The sequence below is a fragment of the Diceros bicornis genome, chromosome 6, assembly GCF_020826845.1.
Source record: "Diceros bicornis minor isolate mBicDic1 chromosome 6, mDicBic1.mat.cur, whole genome shotgun sequence".
In the NCBI taxonomy this organism is placed as follows: domain Eukaryota; kingdom Metazoa; phylum Chordata; class Mammalia; order Perissodactyla; family Rhinocerotidae; genus Diceros; species Diceros bicornis.
The window spans coordinates 72,371,531-72,386,943 of record NC_080745.1 but is presented as its reverse complement, the minus strand read 5'-3'; positions in this window follow the sequence as shown (position 1 = coordinate 72,386,943).

Sequence of the window (15,413 nt, the reverse complement as noted above, 5' to 3'; positions counted from 1 at the left end):
AACTATGTACTTTGGGGAGAAAAAAGAGAAAAGAGGAAGACTGGCAACAGATGTTAGCACAGGGCCAATCTTCCTCAAAAGAAAAAAATGTGGAAATGGAAACACGTTTTACATTACTAGTGACACTAGGGTCTTTAGTTAAAACAGATCTTCTCCCTAAAAAGATATGATTGACCTAGACTGACAAAAGTATGACTATTGAATTTGCTCATTATTTTACTTTGCTCCAGATTTGAGATGGGCCTCTGATTGTGGCACACATTTATGAAGCATGTGTCCCTAGTCTGTGTGTTTGAGAATCATGCTGTTAGTTACCATCTATGTGAACAGATGCAGGACCCAGTCAAAATTCTCCTGCTCTTCCCATACTGTTCTTGTTGACTGTGCTTCGGGAAGAACTACTGCTTTAGAGACTGTGGTTGTGGACAACTTTGACACTTTGGTTGCTGTTTGAACCAAAGCACTTGTTCAGACTCAGCACCCCATACCTCTTGTGGTAATTTCACATTACTCAGGCCAGGTTATTGCTGTGCTTTCCCAGATGTCTTCAGCTATGCCTCCATATTGGTACAATGGCATCAGGACGCCTTTAAGGTCTTACTGATAGTTTTCCTGTAGCCCACCCCCACACTGTAGCCACTTGGGCATGGATGCAACGACACTTACAATTTTAGTCCACCATAATACTGTGAATTTTGTAACTACCTAAGTTCCCCTTTTTGCACTGGCTACAAAGTGGACTGAGAACTGAAATTGCAACGCACCTATCACAACAGCAACACACTCGTGGCTATCCTTTCTGGATTAAGGGGGGTGTTAAATAAGTAAATAGCTCAGTGTGATAGTGCAAAAACTTTATCTTTGTATCCTTCATGACTTTTTTTTTCTGGTCATTGCAGAATTCATTAGCAATAACCCTTTTCCTCCACCCCACACCCAGTTTAACAACCAGCTAACAAAGCAAATATGGGTGAGTCTAGCTGCTGTGAGTTGTCTGCTCTGGTGGTTTTATAAATGCCTAGCTACCTCTACTATATGGTCAGGGGTTTTAACAAAAGAACCACAAGATGACCGAAAGCTCATAGCTGGCTGAGTGTCAAAGATTCTGGCTACCATTTACTTCCCTCCCAATAATTTTAACTCAGTGTGACCTGCTTCTAATATACACTTTAACTATAAGAACAGCAAACTTCCTAGGAAGAACGTCTTTGCTCCCTTGTAGGAAATTTTTCTTCTGGCGTTTTTTACCAGCTTCTTTCCAAATAACTTAGACCAGAAAAGATTCAGGGTGTAGGGAAGCATCAATGATGGCATCTGCTAAGGCAGTTGAATTTCCATATTGGACTTTGATGTTGACCATGAGAGTACATCAGATCAGGGCACAAATCCTGTCCAGAGTGGTAGTGCCCACTGGTTGTCATGGGTGCTGTTATAAGCAACTGCACAGTTCACTCTGGAAGTTTCTATATGACAGCTGTGTCCTGGGGCAGTGCGGTCAAATTGGGGTGGAGATGCAGGATGGCCTGGAGTGGGGCCCAGGATTGTCAAAACCTGGTCCATATGTCATTTAAAAGCCAGTGCAAACTCATTTGATTCCACTGCACAACTTTGGTGATCTGAAATGCAGAGATCTTGAGAAAAGCAGCTTCCAATTAGAAGAGATCAATAACTCACTCTGCCGCAGGATAACAGAGCCCGTGCCAAGACCTGTGGGAACAGCTTTCCTGATCTAATTGTTTTTAGACAGGCTCGTGTAAGTGCAATTTCTTCATATATTCCTTGTAGCTTTCTCTTTACCCTTCAAAGTATCCCCATCCTTTGCCTTCCCTTGATTGTTTTCTGCTGTGACATTTCCCTATTTCACTTAACAAGACATGCTTCCCTTTTTTATTCTTGCATTTAAGCACACACTGTTGCTAACTTGGGGGGAAAAAATGATTCCAAAAGGACATCTCCATTTGGTGTTGCTAACACCTGCAGCTGAGGTCAAAAGTCCTGCTGGCTAGTCTGATTCAACTTCTCCACACTCAACTTCTCCTCTCCCCTGCTTCACAAAATCACATCACTATCTCTGTAGCCATTCAAGCCAGACACCTTCCTCCGAGTCCACTGACTTCTTCTCTGACCCCACAGCTAATCGTTCAGCAATACACATCATTTTTAAAAATTTTTAATATGTTTTGTCCCATTTCTCCACCCCGTGCATCATAGGGGTTCCCAGCCTCTTTGTTTCTTGCCTGGATTCCTACAAAAGCTCCCTGGCTATCTCCCTGCTGCCAGCCTTGCCCACTCCTAATCCATCCTCCACAAAGACAGCAATGTGATTTTGCTCAAATGCAAAGGTGGCCATGCATATACCTTGTTTAAAATATTTCAATGGCTCTTGACTCTACCAGGATAAAGCTGACACTCTTTAACATGGCATACAGGACCCCTCACAAGCTGACCCTTGTCCTCTTTTCTGGCCCCATACTCTACCATTTCTCATGTGCATCCTTAGCTTTAGCTATACTGAGTCACTTACAGATCCCCTAAAGCAGCACACTTTCACACCACACAGTGCCTGTTATGCCTGAAACACCTTTCTCTCACTCCTTTGCCTCGAAAATGTACTATATGTCCTCAAGACTATGATCAAACACCATATATTCTGGGAAATGCTTCCTCCTCCCTTCGTTATCCACCCACCCTCCATCTCTGATATGGTAACTGCTCTACCTTTATACTTCAACTTTGTACTCTATGTCACGTGATTTTATCTTGTGAATTTGCATGATGTTTTCACACAGCTGTGAACTTATTGAGGGTGGCATTAGAATTTAGTTTCTCTCTCATCTTAGGGACAGTCGTAGTGCTTGTTATCTGGTACAGGTTAAATATATGTTTGTTGAGTGTATGGTTAAATTATTGAATAGACAAGTAAATTTTAAAATGGCATTTGAATGAGTATCATGGAATTGACAGTTTCTTTTTTTATTTCCTATGTCTAACTGTGTATGGAGCCACTTTCTGATGTTTAACATGTAAATATTCAGCACATCAGATTTTTAAGGAACCAAGGATTCTCTTAGAGAGAGAGGGATAGAATCAGAGATAAGAGGGTTCTAACTCTACTTCAGGATTTTGTTATGGTGGTTATTTGTTTTGCTTTTCTGTTTTGTTTTTTTCTTTTCCACTCATGCTTCCTTGTCATTGACCCATCAGCAAAACTCAGGCTTCAGACAGAGATGTAGCTGGTTAGGAACCAAGAGCCTCTAAAATGCATCTTCTTCTACTGGCAAGATGTTGGAATCTCATCAGAGTCGTCTTTCTGAACATGGGATGATAGTGTTGATTTTCCTGAGCACCTTCAGGTCGAGCAGCTGGGCCAAGCACATGCCTGAAGAGTACTCCTCACCCAGTGAGCGATGTTTCAGATCCTTTCCTACAAGGCCAGCTGCTCTGGCTCAATCTGTGTCCCAACATTTTAAATTTGTCTTAACTCCAAATTGGAGCATTCTTCAATGCATGGCCTGGATGTGGTTTGTTTTCATTTTTCCTAAGCCTGAGCACCTTAAAGAGGAGTCACGTGGAGCTGGCTTGTGAAGACCTAGGGAAACCTCACTGAGTATCAGCCACATGGGTGGCCAGTGGCATGAGTTACTTTCCCTCTCTCTCTCCCAAGGATTTTTTGCTTTGGTAAGTCTGGTATTTCTCCCTAGCCTTGCGACAAGGACTTAGAGAGGTAGTAATCTCTTGGTGCTCCTTAGGAAAGGCTTTTAGTCTTGTCTTTTATATTTTTAGAGCTCAGAAGTCAAAAAGTCAAAGTTGTAATCCAACTTCTGCTACTCACTTCTCCATGACTTTGACTTCGTCTTATTATTCTGAGACTTTCTTCTTTATATAAAATATAGATATAGATGTATCTGCTTTCTTGTAAGGTTTATTTGAAAACTAGTTTTGATAATATGTATAAATTTCTCTTTGCAAAATTGCTGAATCTACTTTAAGAGTTGTAGTGAGTATTAAATATATTATTATGATAAAATGCATAAAACAGTATCCGGACTATAGGAAGAGAGAAGAAATTTTATCTTTTATTAGTAGTAGTAGTATCATTGATAGGGATATTATAAAGCTTATACCTGTAGGCAGATAAGTGATATTACTATTTGTCAGAGACATTGTAGTACTTTCCACTGAGTACAAACCCTGGATCCACCTCTTATTTGCTGTGCAGTTGTATCAATTATTCCATTACTTAAAAGAGAATAAGATATGGGGCCGGCCCGGTGGCGCAAGCGGTTGAGTGCGCGCGCTCCGCTGCGGCGGCCCGGGGTTCGCTGGTTCGGATCCCGGGCGCGCGCCGACGCACTGCTTGGTAAGCCATGTTGTGGCGGCGTCCCATATAAAGTGGAGGAAGATGGGCACAGATGTTAGCCCAGGGCCATCTTCCTCAGCAAAAAAAGAGGAGGATTGGCGGATGTTAGCTCAGGGCTGATCTCCTCACAAAACAAACAAACAAACAAACAAAAAAAAAAAGAGAATAAGATAATAATACCACTTATTCTTCCAAGTGTCATTAATTCTCACTCATGGTATATCTATTAACATTCAGGGAAATGAATCTTATTATAATCACCAACCTCCTCTTATCAGTTATAGGACAGAGAGGGGCAAAGAGAGAAGGAGAAAGATATTGAAATGTTTCTACTTCGTTGACTAAGAACAGGCCCCTTTGACAATTTTATTTTCACATAGTGGGATTTTTGTTTTATATCTCACTCAAAAAGAAATAGCATGTGCCTCTTATTAGAGCAAATTTCCAGTGGCCCTCCCAGATTCCAGTGTTGTAGTCTTGCTTCTTTTGATCACTGCTTTAGAGACACTAAATGGGTCATTTGCTAAAATTGCTTGTCCCTTTGTGCAGTCACCTGAGTTTCTTCTGCCTCAGCTTCTCTGTGGCATTGCTGCTGATTCAAAAGCCTTTGAGGAGCAATTCTCCCTCCAGATCTCTAACTTTGAGGTTGAGCTAAAGGAGATAAAAATAAAGATTTGAGGCAAGGGTAAGATTTGGCAGCCTCAGAGTTGTGTAATAATTTTGATTGGCCCAATGTATCAGGTAGGGTTCTTTGGTTACAAGCCATGCAAATTGATTGTTGCAGACTTAAAGGAAAAAATTAAGTTATTGAATGAATGAAGGAATCGTAAGTGCAGAGGGAAAGGCACAGAGCTACACTTAAAATATGCAAGGGTGGATAGGGCAGGGGCGGGCAGCATCCTCATCGGGAGCCGTTTGATGCCACTCACATCCACCCTTGGCACACTTGGAAGATGGCACCACACTTTCTACATGATCTGTGTTCTCTTAACCCTTCAGATGTGTCCCCAGCCCTCTAAGTTCCCCTTTATCATACACACGTGTCACAAATGGTGGTTAATTATCTTTACTAAAGACTAGAACTGATATTTACACTAAAAAATGTAACTATTTACCTCATCAAATTTCCTGAACCATCAGATACCATTATGGCCATCTTACAAGTGGACAAAACAACTGTTCAGAGGCAATATGTTACTTGTTCCAAATAGTATAATCAGTAAGTGGCCTCTCTAGGATTCAAACAGATGTTGATCTGATTTCAAAGCCCCTATTTCGCAATTTAATGATTTCAGAGAAGTTGAAATCCCTTTACTAGAGTTTGTTCTAATAATGATCACAAATGCAGAAAGAAATTTTGAGAATTGAAGAGATGACCAAGACACATTTATATATCAGATAAGTGTTTATTTTTATTTTTTAAGGTAACTAACGTAACATATGACCATCGTGGAAAATGGTAGAACACTGATGAGTAAAGAGTAGAGCAACAAATCCAAAAAGTAAATCAAAATAGCTATCTGAAAACACACAACTCAAAAGTAGCCCACTGTTATTACATTATTATATATTTAAATTCATTTATTCAGTACTTTGATAAATATTTATTGCATACTACATATGTACCAAGCACTGTTCTAAGAGCCAGGGATGCAAGGCAAAAAAAAAAAAACCACTAACCACTATCCCTTACCACTTGGGTAAAACTTCCTAACCATATTTGGACGAGCTTTGGTTTTATTCAGGTAGAGAGGAAGAAATGGACAACGGACAAAGCAATAAATCCGCTATACATTATGGAAATTTTATGTAGGAAATAGACTAGGTGCTGTAGGAAATGCCAACTGAAGGGGTTAAAGTTAATTTAGAAGGAGTGGCCAGTGCTCTGAGGGGATGTAATTTAAATAGAGATTTGTAAAATAAGAAGGAACCAGTTATAGGGAAAGCAGAAGAAGAGCATTTCACGTAGGGGTGGGGGAAGGGAGCCAGGAGCAAGTGAAATGCCCTGAGGAAATATACTTAGATGGGTGGGAGGATCCAACTCAGGCTAGTGGCTGGAGTGATGTGAAATCAGGGAAGAACGTCTGTGTTGTGGTCAGAGATCAGGCCCTACAGGGTTTTGCAAGCCATGCTTAGAAGTTCAAAATTTAAATTTAATTGAAAGCCATTGAAGGGTTTTAAGTAAGAGAATGACACAACTTGACCTATATTTTTAAAAAATCACTTAGCTATTTGTACAAAATTGTTAAATGGGAAAAGAGGAAGCTGAGAGAACAGTTGGGCAAATAAATAAACAAATAAACACTATATCTTTGGCTAGGGTTAAGTGCTATGAAGGAAAATAAAGTCATAGTAGAGGTAGAAAGTTATGGTAAGTGAAGTGGGATGCTATTTTTCACAGGCAGGTCAGGGAAGGCTCCACTGTGCAGGTGACATGGAAGTTGAAACTTAAATGCAATGAAAGAGAGCACCATAGGAAAATGTGAAGGAAGAGAAGGAAGGAATGAAGAAAGGCCTTGGAGTCAAAGAATCAAGAAAAGATTTAAACTCACTTTGTAGTTGTGATAACCTTTACTGTATTGAAAACCACTTATATGTTAAAGCATCTAGAGCAGTGTTTCTCAATTTAAAAAAAACACAATTCTCTTAATATCATTTGAAAATTTCAAAATAAACATTGAGAACAAACAAAAATCAAAGAGAGAAAACAAAATGTGTCTGTCAAGTAATACATAATCTCAGTCCCTCTTCCTGTGTCTTTTTTGTGTTCCTCTAAGAGGATTCATTTAATGGCCAACTATATCTTCTAGGTGGTCAGGAATTACTCTATTAACCCCAGAATTAATTAACCTCATACAATTAAATTTTGCAATAAATTCTTTAATATTAGAATCTTGGAAGAAAATAGGCAGCTATCTAGTCCAACTTCTTTGTTTTGCAAATGAAGAAACTGAGGCCCAGAGAGAGGCACATGTGTTTTTAAGGTAGTATGGCTAATCAGTAGCAAAAGACCCAGATAAGTTTTCCTGGGTCCTTAACTCCCAGGTGCTTCCTAATATTTCCTCATGGAAAATAAACATTCAATTTAAATAACCTTTATCTACTTTAAAAATCAGAAAACCTGAAAGAGATCCCAATGGTCAAAGTTGGAATAATTTTAACAACAAAATAGATAATGATGGTATTGAATAAAACCCAAAGAATAAAAGAAATAACATTGAATCTATACTATATAAATAAATTAATGAGTCAATAGGAGAAAATGAACAATGTGTTCTTGCAGAAAAGTTCAATTAATAACTATAGAAGGAATAAAGGAAATAGAAAAATTACCATTAGAAAACCACAGTAAGAATTGCTGCAGACAAGTTCTACAAATGAATGAATGCAGAATCTAGTGGGCAAAAGTTTAAGGAAAAACAGAACATTTACATAATCTCAAAGTATTATCCCTCAAATAAATATACACTAATAACAAAGGAAGAGATATTAACTTTACAGTGAACAAACCTGATAGACACCACTCAGCCAACTAATCAAGGTTAATGTCTCCAGTAATAAGACATGTTGACGTCATGGACACCTGTATATAATGCACTGAGAGGAGCATATCATCTTTGTGATATTCTGCCTCAAAATAAATAGCATCAATCTAATCATGAGAAAAAATTAGACCCAATTTGAGGGGCATTCTACAAAATATTTGACTTTAATAATCTTGAGAAGGAAAGACTGAGAAATTGTCACAGATTGGAGGAGACTAAGAAGACGACAACTAAATGCAAGGTGGGATCTTGGATTAGATGAATTAGATCCTGAAAAGGTAAAAGAACATAAGTGAAAACACTGGTGAAATTCAAAGTCTGTAGCTTAGTTAACAGTATTGAACGAGTGGCAATTTTCTTAGTTTTGATAATTGTACTATGGTTGTATAGGACGGCAACATTAGAGGAAGCTGGGCACAGAATACACAGGAACTCTGTACTATTTTTGCATCTCTTTTGCAATTCTAAAGTTATCTAAAAATAAAAAATTAAAGATAGATTATTAAATACGTGACTTTAATAAAACTGTTATGGGAAGAGGTCTAGTCTCTATTAAAGTTAAGTTAAGGTGACAGCTCAGGAGCAATGAAGGGCATGACAAGAGCAATGAGAAAAGAGAGAGAAGAGAAAGTAAAACAAGACCAAGTAGATTCCAAGTTTAAAACTGAGGACAGCACTCTCTTGAGAAAGTGATGAGCACTCAAGCTGTGAGACCTCTAACTGCTGCTCTTTTACCCCAGCTCATCAATGTGTGGTAGAGGACAGTGGTTAATATCATGGCTTATTGCAATTAGCTCATCGTGGGCTTAAATATTAGCTCCCTGATTTACTAGCTGGGTCAGCTTAGGCAAGCGACAGTTTCCTCAGATGTAAAATGGCAACATGGGTGGGTGGAGACTAAATGCACCCAGCATTGTGTCAGATACACAGAGAAAACTAAATATATGGCAGTTCTTATAATAAATATGTGATTGATTTTATGATCAATGGATTCTTGGTTTTAATTTTCCTTTTCGGGGCCTTAGAATGGCCCTCTGAAGGGGATAATTAGCAGCCAGGACAACTCCTTCTATAGGGGAAAATGGTCCTTTTGGTGGTAGAAGCACTAGTCCAGCAATGTGCCCTGAAGTCAGGGGAAAGTCAGAGGCTCCAAAATGGGAACAGGCTCTAGTTCTTCCTGTTTTGTCTCCCAGCGAAGCCCTGGCTTACTCTACTCAACAGGGAGTGTATTTTGTTGAATAATCCAGGTATTAGAGTGGAAGTCAAGGCCCTTGATTCATTCATACATTTATTCAATGATTAGTTTTTAGGAGTCTACTATATGCCAGGCACTGGTCTAGCTTCTGACGATCGAGCTGTGAGCAAGGCAGAGAAGGCAACTTTTCTTAGGGAATTTATACTCTATATTGTGTGTGTACAGGAGTGTGGATGTGAGGCGGTGTTAGATGATAAACATATTAATGAGACAATTTAACATAATAAAGTTTAAGACGATAGAGAGAGAATGTTTGTTAGGGGTGTAAGGAAGGGTGGTCAGGGAAAGTCCTCTAAAGTTGGGCCATTTGAGGTGAGACTTGATTTACATGAAGGAGCTGGCCCTGGGAAGTTCTGCTAAAATATATATCTCAGAAAAAGAGAAAAGCAAATGCAAGATCCTTAAATATGACTGACTTTGGTGATATACAGGTTGACCATTTTATAAAATAGACTTGTGATGTGCAAAATGTAACTATGAAATAATAAGATTCTCTTTTTTTATGATGTATATAGTTTAACGTTTATCAAGTAGTTAGGTGTTCAACAGTCATCTAGAAAAAGCAATGTTAAATTTTTGATGTGAATAACTCCTGAGAGCCTTGAGATCAACCTTGGGAAGGGAGATATATATGAGTATATATATATGAGTATGGCCACAGACATGGATACCTATGCTATCAATATAAAGATAGGGATTTGGATCCCATACTGAATTTGTATGCAGACTAGGCCCTGATCTCTTAATGGTGCACAGTCTGGAATAGCATAAATTTCATGGAAAGTCATTTTGATCTTGGAGACTAGAAGTTATGCCTGTGTATTGTTGGTATTTCTCCTCTTTTTGATCTATATTGATGTTTCAGCAGGGCCCCTATCCCTCCGCTTCTTCCCTTGCTGTCATCAATATGATGAGCTTGTAGAGTTCTAAGCTAAAACAGAAGTAAGCATTGCTTTTGTAGCTTTGCCTTTCTCTGAAGTTTTTGCTCTATGAACTGAGAAATTGAAGAAATGTTGGTGGAGTCAGGGAGGGGAAAGTAGGGAAAAATGGAAATTTAATCTCCCTTCTTAACAGCTGAAAGCATTTGAGCTGCCTGCGATCACAGTAAATTTGTCATCAATTAACTTCTGATCTATTAAACACCTCAATAAGAAGCTGAATGTTCCCTAAGGCTCTGTACACAAAAAGGCAGATGCTAGGGCTAGGAAGAGGAAGCCTTGGGTCACAGTGCTTAGTCTGTGATGACAGCCAATCATGGGACTGCCTGGGCTGTGGGGCTACTGAGTCTACAACCCACTGAATAAGAATGCATGTCCCGCCACAAGGAAATGCTGCCTTGAATAAACGGGAGTTCCGATATCTGAAAGGGAAATTAAGGAATACTTTGATTCAAGAGGATCATGATAAATGTCAGTATCAATTTAATGCAAAGTGAAAATAATTTTGGAAATAGTATAAGTGGCAGGCATTACTCTTATACCCAAATCATGCAAAGACATAACAAGAAAAGAAAACTACAGGTCAATATCCTTCATTACCACATATACGCAAAAAGTCTTTTAATTATCTATTAGCAAATCATATCTAGAATCAAATAAAAAGAATAGTAATTTATTCATAGATGACATGATCATGTATTTAGAAAATCCAATGAAATCTCCAAAACAGCTACTAGAAGTATTATATTAGTTTAACAAAGTCACAGAATAGAAGATCTATAATCAATTGTATTCCTACATACTAGTGAGGAAAATCAGGAAAATATATATATATTTTTTGTGAGAAAGATCAGCCCTGAGCTAACATCCATGCCAATCCTCTTCTTTTTGCTGAGGAAGACTGGCCCTGGGCCAACATCTGTGCCTGTCTTCCTCCACTTTATATGGGACGCGGCCACAGCATGGCCCAACAAGCGGTGCATCGGTGCGCGCCTGGTATCTGAACCCTGGCCACCAGCAGCAGAGAACATGCACTTAACCCCTACACCACGAGGCGAGCCCCAGAAAATATTTTTAAAATATTCTTTACAACACCTCACCAATATGAAATTATTAGATATAAATTTAACAAAACTTGTGCAGTTTCTATATACAAAAATCACAAAACTTTAAAAGGAATTAAAGGATGAAGAGAAAGAAGAACTAAGTAAACGGAGTGTATTAGTCAAGGTTCTCCAGAGAAAAAAACGAAGAGGATATATCTATATATTAAGGAATTGGCTCACACAATTATGGAGGCTGACAAGTCCCAAGATCTGAAGTTAAAAAGCTGGAGACCCAGGAAAGCCAATGGTATAGGTCTAGTCTGAGTCCAAAGACCTGCAAAACAGGAGAGCCCATGATGTAGCTTCAGCCTGAAGGCTGGCAGACTCAAGACCCAGGAAGAGTGGCCAGCCCGGCCATGTAGTGGTTAAGTTCGTGCACTCCGCTTCGGCGGCCTGGGGTTCACAGGTTCAGATCCCGGGTGTGGACCTACACACTGCCTATCAAGCTATACTGTGGCAGGTATCCCACATATAAAGAGGAGGAAGATGGGCATGGATGTTAGCTGAGGGCCAATCTTCCTCACGGAAAAAAAAAAAAAAGAATCAGGAAAAGACAATGTTTCAGCTCAAGTCTAAAGGAAAATGCTGATGTTATAGCTCAAAGGCAGTCAAGTAGGAAGAGTTTCCTCTTACTCAGGGACTTCATTCTTTTCAGGCCTTCAACTAATTGGATGTGGCCCACCCACATTAGGGAGAACAAACTACTTTAGTCAGTCTACCAATTCAAATGTTAATCTCATTCGAAAAAACCCTCATAGACACACCCAGAATAATGTTTGACCAAATATCTAGGCACTCCATGGCCCAGACAAGTTAACAAATAAAATTAACCATCATATGGAAAGATATACCATGCCTATGCACAGGGCAACTCAATATTGTTAAGATGTCAATTTTCCCGAATCTGATCTATAAATTCCACAAAACCACTATCAAAATCTCAGTAGGAATTATTGTAGGCATTGACAAGCTGATTTAAAATTTATATGGTGATACAAACACCTAACATAGCCAAATTGATTTGAAAAAGAGCAAAGTTGGAAAATTTAAACTACCTGATTTCAAAACTTACTATAAAGCTACAGCAATCAAAGCTGTGTAGTATTGGTATAATGATAGACATATAGATAATGGAACAAAATATACATCCTAAAACTGGCCAATAATTGATTTACAGCAAATGTGTCAAGTCAATGAGGAGAAAGGATTGACTTTCCAATAAATTGTGATAGAACAAATGGATGTCCGTATTAAAAAAGAAAAAAAAATAGGAACTCTCACGCTAATTCATGCTATATAAAAAAATTAACTCTAAATGTGTAATAGGTCATAGATCTAAATTTAAGAGCAAAAACTATAAAAAAAACCTACAAGAAAACATGGGAGCATATCTTAGTTACCTTGGTTTAAGCAAAGATACAAAATATGTTGTGTATACTTTATGAAATTACTCTTCAAAAACAACTTCAAGGAAATGAAAAAGAAAACCACAGATTGGTAGAAATTATGCCAGAAACATACATTTGATAAAGTATATATATTCACATATATAATGAACTCCTACAACTCAACAATAAGAAAACAACATCAATTTATACATGGGCAAATAGTTGGGAAATGTTTGAAAAATATATAAGAAATAATCTCATAACGAGAGACTCAACATCATTAACAATTATAGAAACTCAAATTAAAACCACAATGAGCTACCTCTACACACCTACTAGAATGGCTAAACTTAAAAAAAGTAGTACTATCAAGTGTTAATGAGGATATATAGCTACTGAATCACTCCAACTTTGATAAAGGGAATGCAAAACGAAAAAGCCACTTTTGAAAAAATTTTTACAGTTTCTTATAATTCCAAGCATTCACTTACTATGTGATCTAGTAATTCCAGCTCAAAGTATTTTCCAAAGATGAATGAAAACATATTGACAAAATGATATGAGACTATTCATAGCAGATACTCATAATAACTAAAAAACTGGAAATAACACAATGTTCATCAACTGGTGAGTAGATAAAAAAGAGTCATACATCTTTACAATGGATTTCAATTGAAACCAGAAGGAATAAAACTACTGATACAATAATATGGAGAAATGCTAAAAGCATTAGCCTATATAAAAAAAAAATCAAACACAAAAAAATGCATTATGCGTGATTATGATTCAACGTATACGAAATTCTAGAAAAGCAAATAATATAATGACAGAAAGTAGATTGCTGGTTGCTAAGAACTGGATGTAGAAGATTGAATTGACCACCAAGGAGCATAAGGGAACTTTTTCAGGAGAGGGAAATATGCTATATTATGTTTGTGGTTACAGTTACACAAATGAATACATTTACCAAGACTCATCACATTTTATACTTAAAATTGATCAGTTTTGATATATGAAAATTATATTATAATAAAATAATAATAAAAAGATGAAATAGTATATGTGGGAAGAAAGAGAAGAAGCAGAGAAAGGCTAATATTTGGGAAGAAATAAGTGGTTATTGAGGGGATGATTGGAACAATATTGGGTAGTCTTCCTTTTATTGTATTTCTTCTTCACCCACTAGGCCTTGTTGCCTAAATTCAACTATTAAAATTTGTTGCTTAATTAACCTATAAAGGAACTATTTTAATCTATTAGATTGGATATTATTTATATGTATGTGTATATTTATCAATTATATACCCATATATATTTATATAGATAAGTATAGAAATAAATATAGATATGACAATACCTTCTGTTGTCCTGATGGCCAGACTGTGGGAGAAAAGTACTCTCATTTATTATATACTGCTTGTGGGAAGAAACATTTGTACAGTGCTGTGAGAAGAAGATTTGGCGATATCATACAAAACTATTTGTGTACTTACCTGTTGACCCACTGATTCCATTTCTAGGAATTTACCCTGAAAGCGTGCCTCGAACAATACTACACACACATACAATTATTCATTGCAGCATTGCTTGAAAATAGTGGAAACATATTAAACGTTCATATGTAGGAGAGTAGTTCAATAAACTATAGTATACAAACCCAGAGGAGTACTATGCGGCTTTATAAAAGAGGAGGAAAGTCTGCATGAACTGATGAGGAGTTATTCCTGGATATATTTCTGATTGCAAAAAGCAAAGTTCAAAGACATATCTGTAAATATTTCTTTTGTATAAAAAATGAGAAAAATAGGGGCCGGCCCGGTGGCGCAAGCGGTTAAGTGCGCGCGCTCCGCTGCGGCGGCCTGGGGTTCGCTGGTTCGGATCCCGGGCGCGCACCGACGCACTGCTTGGCAAGCCATGCTGTGGCGGCGTCCCATATAAAGTGGAGGAAGATGGGCACAGATGTTAGCCCAGGGCCGTCTTCCTCAGCAAAAAAAGAGGAGGATTGGCGGATGTTAGCACAGGGCTGATCTCCTCACAAAAAAAAAAAAAAAAAAAATGAGAAAAATAAACTATACATATATCTACTCATTTGTGTAAAAAGAAATACAGAAAGGACAGATTAGAAATTCATGAGATTGGCTACCTACAGGGATGTGGGGGAACTGAATGGATAGGATAGGGAGATAGGAATATGGTGGAATGAATGGAGGGAGAGAACTGGGATAGAAGGGAATTGAATGGTAATACTTCTCTAAGTACACTATTTTTAAAAATAATTTTGACTGTTAGAACCATGTTCTATTTCACATACTTGAAAAAGTAAATAATAAATAAAATCAGCAAGGATTTGGAGGAAATGCAATATGAACAGAGATACATGAATCCAACTGTATTTCAAATGAGTAGTTTAAACAAGTTGGGGAGGGGGATAATTCTTGAACACAGTATTTTGACTGTATATCCTCAGGAATAAAGACAAAAGTAATTTAAGAAACAATGACTCTAGTTAGTAGGTTTGTTTTCCACGATAGTATGCATTAGCCATTTTGAAATGACTTGATGTATATTTTAGAATTGAGCACATAAGTGAATTTATTGTGAATGGTGAGAGTTAGTCTCTCTCTGTCAGAGAAGAAAGTTAAAACTGTAGAAAACCAGAAGCTAGAATAAACACTATGGTTTTGGAATGAAATTGGAGGTATTAGTGTGAATATGTGTTTTTTAATATCTAGATATACATATGGATGTACATATGAATATAGATTTAGATTTAAATTTATAAATACGTGGATGGATACAGAAATAAATATAGGAGTACATA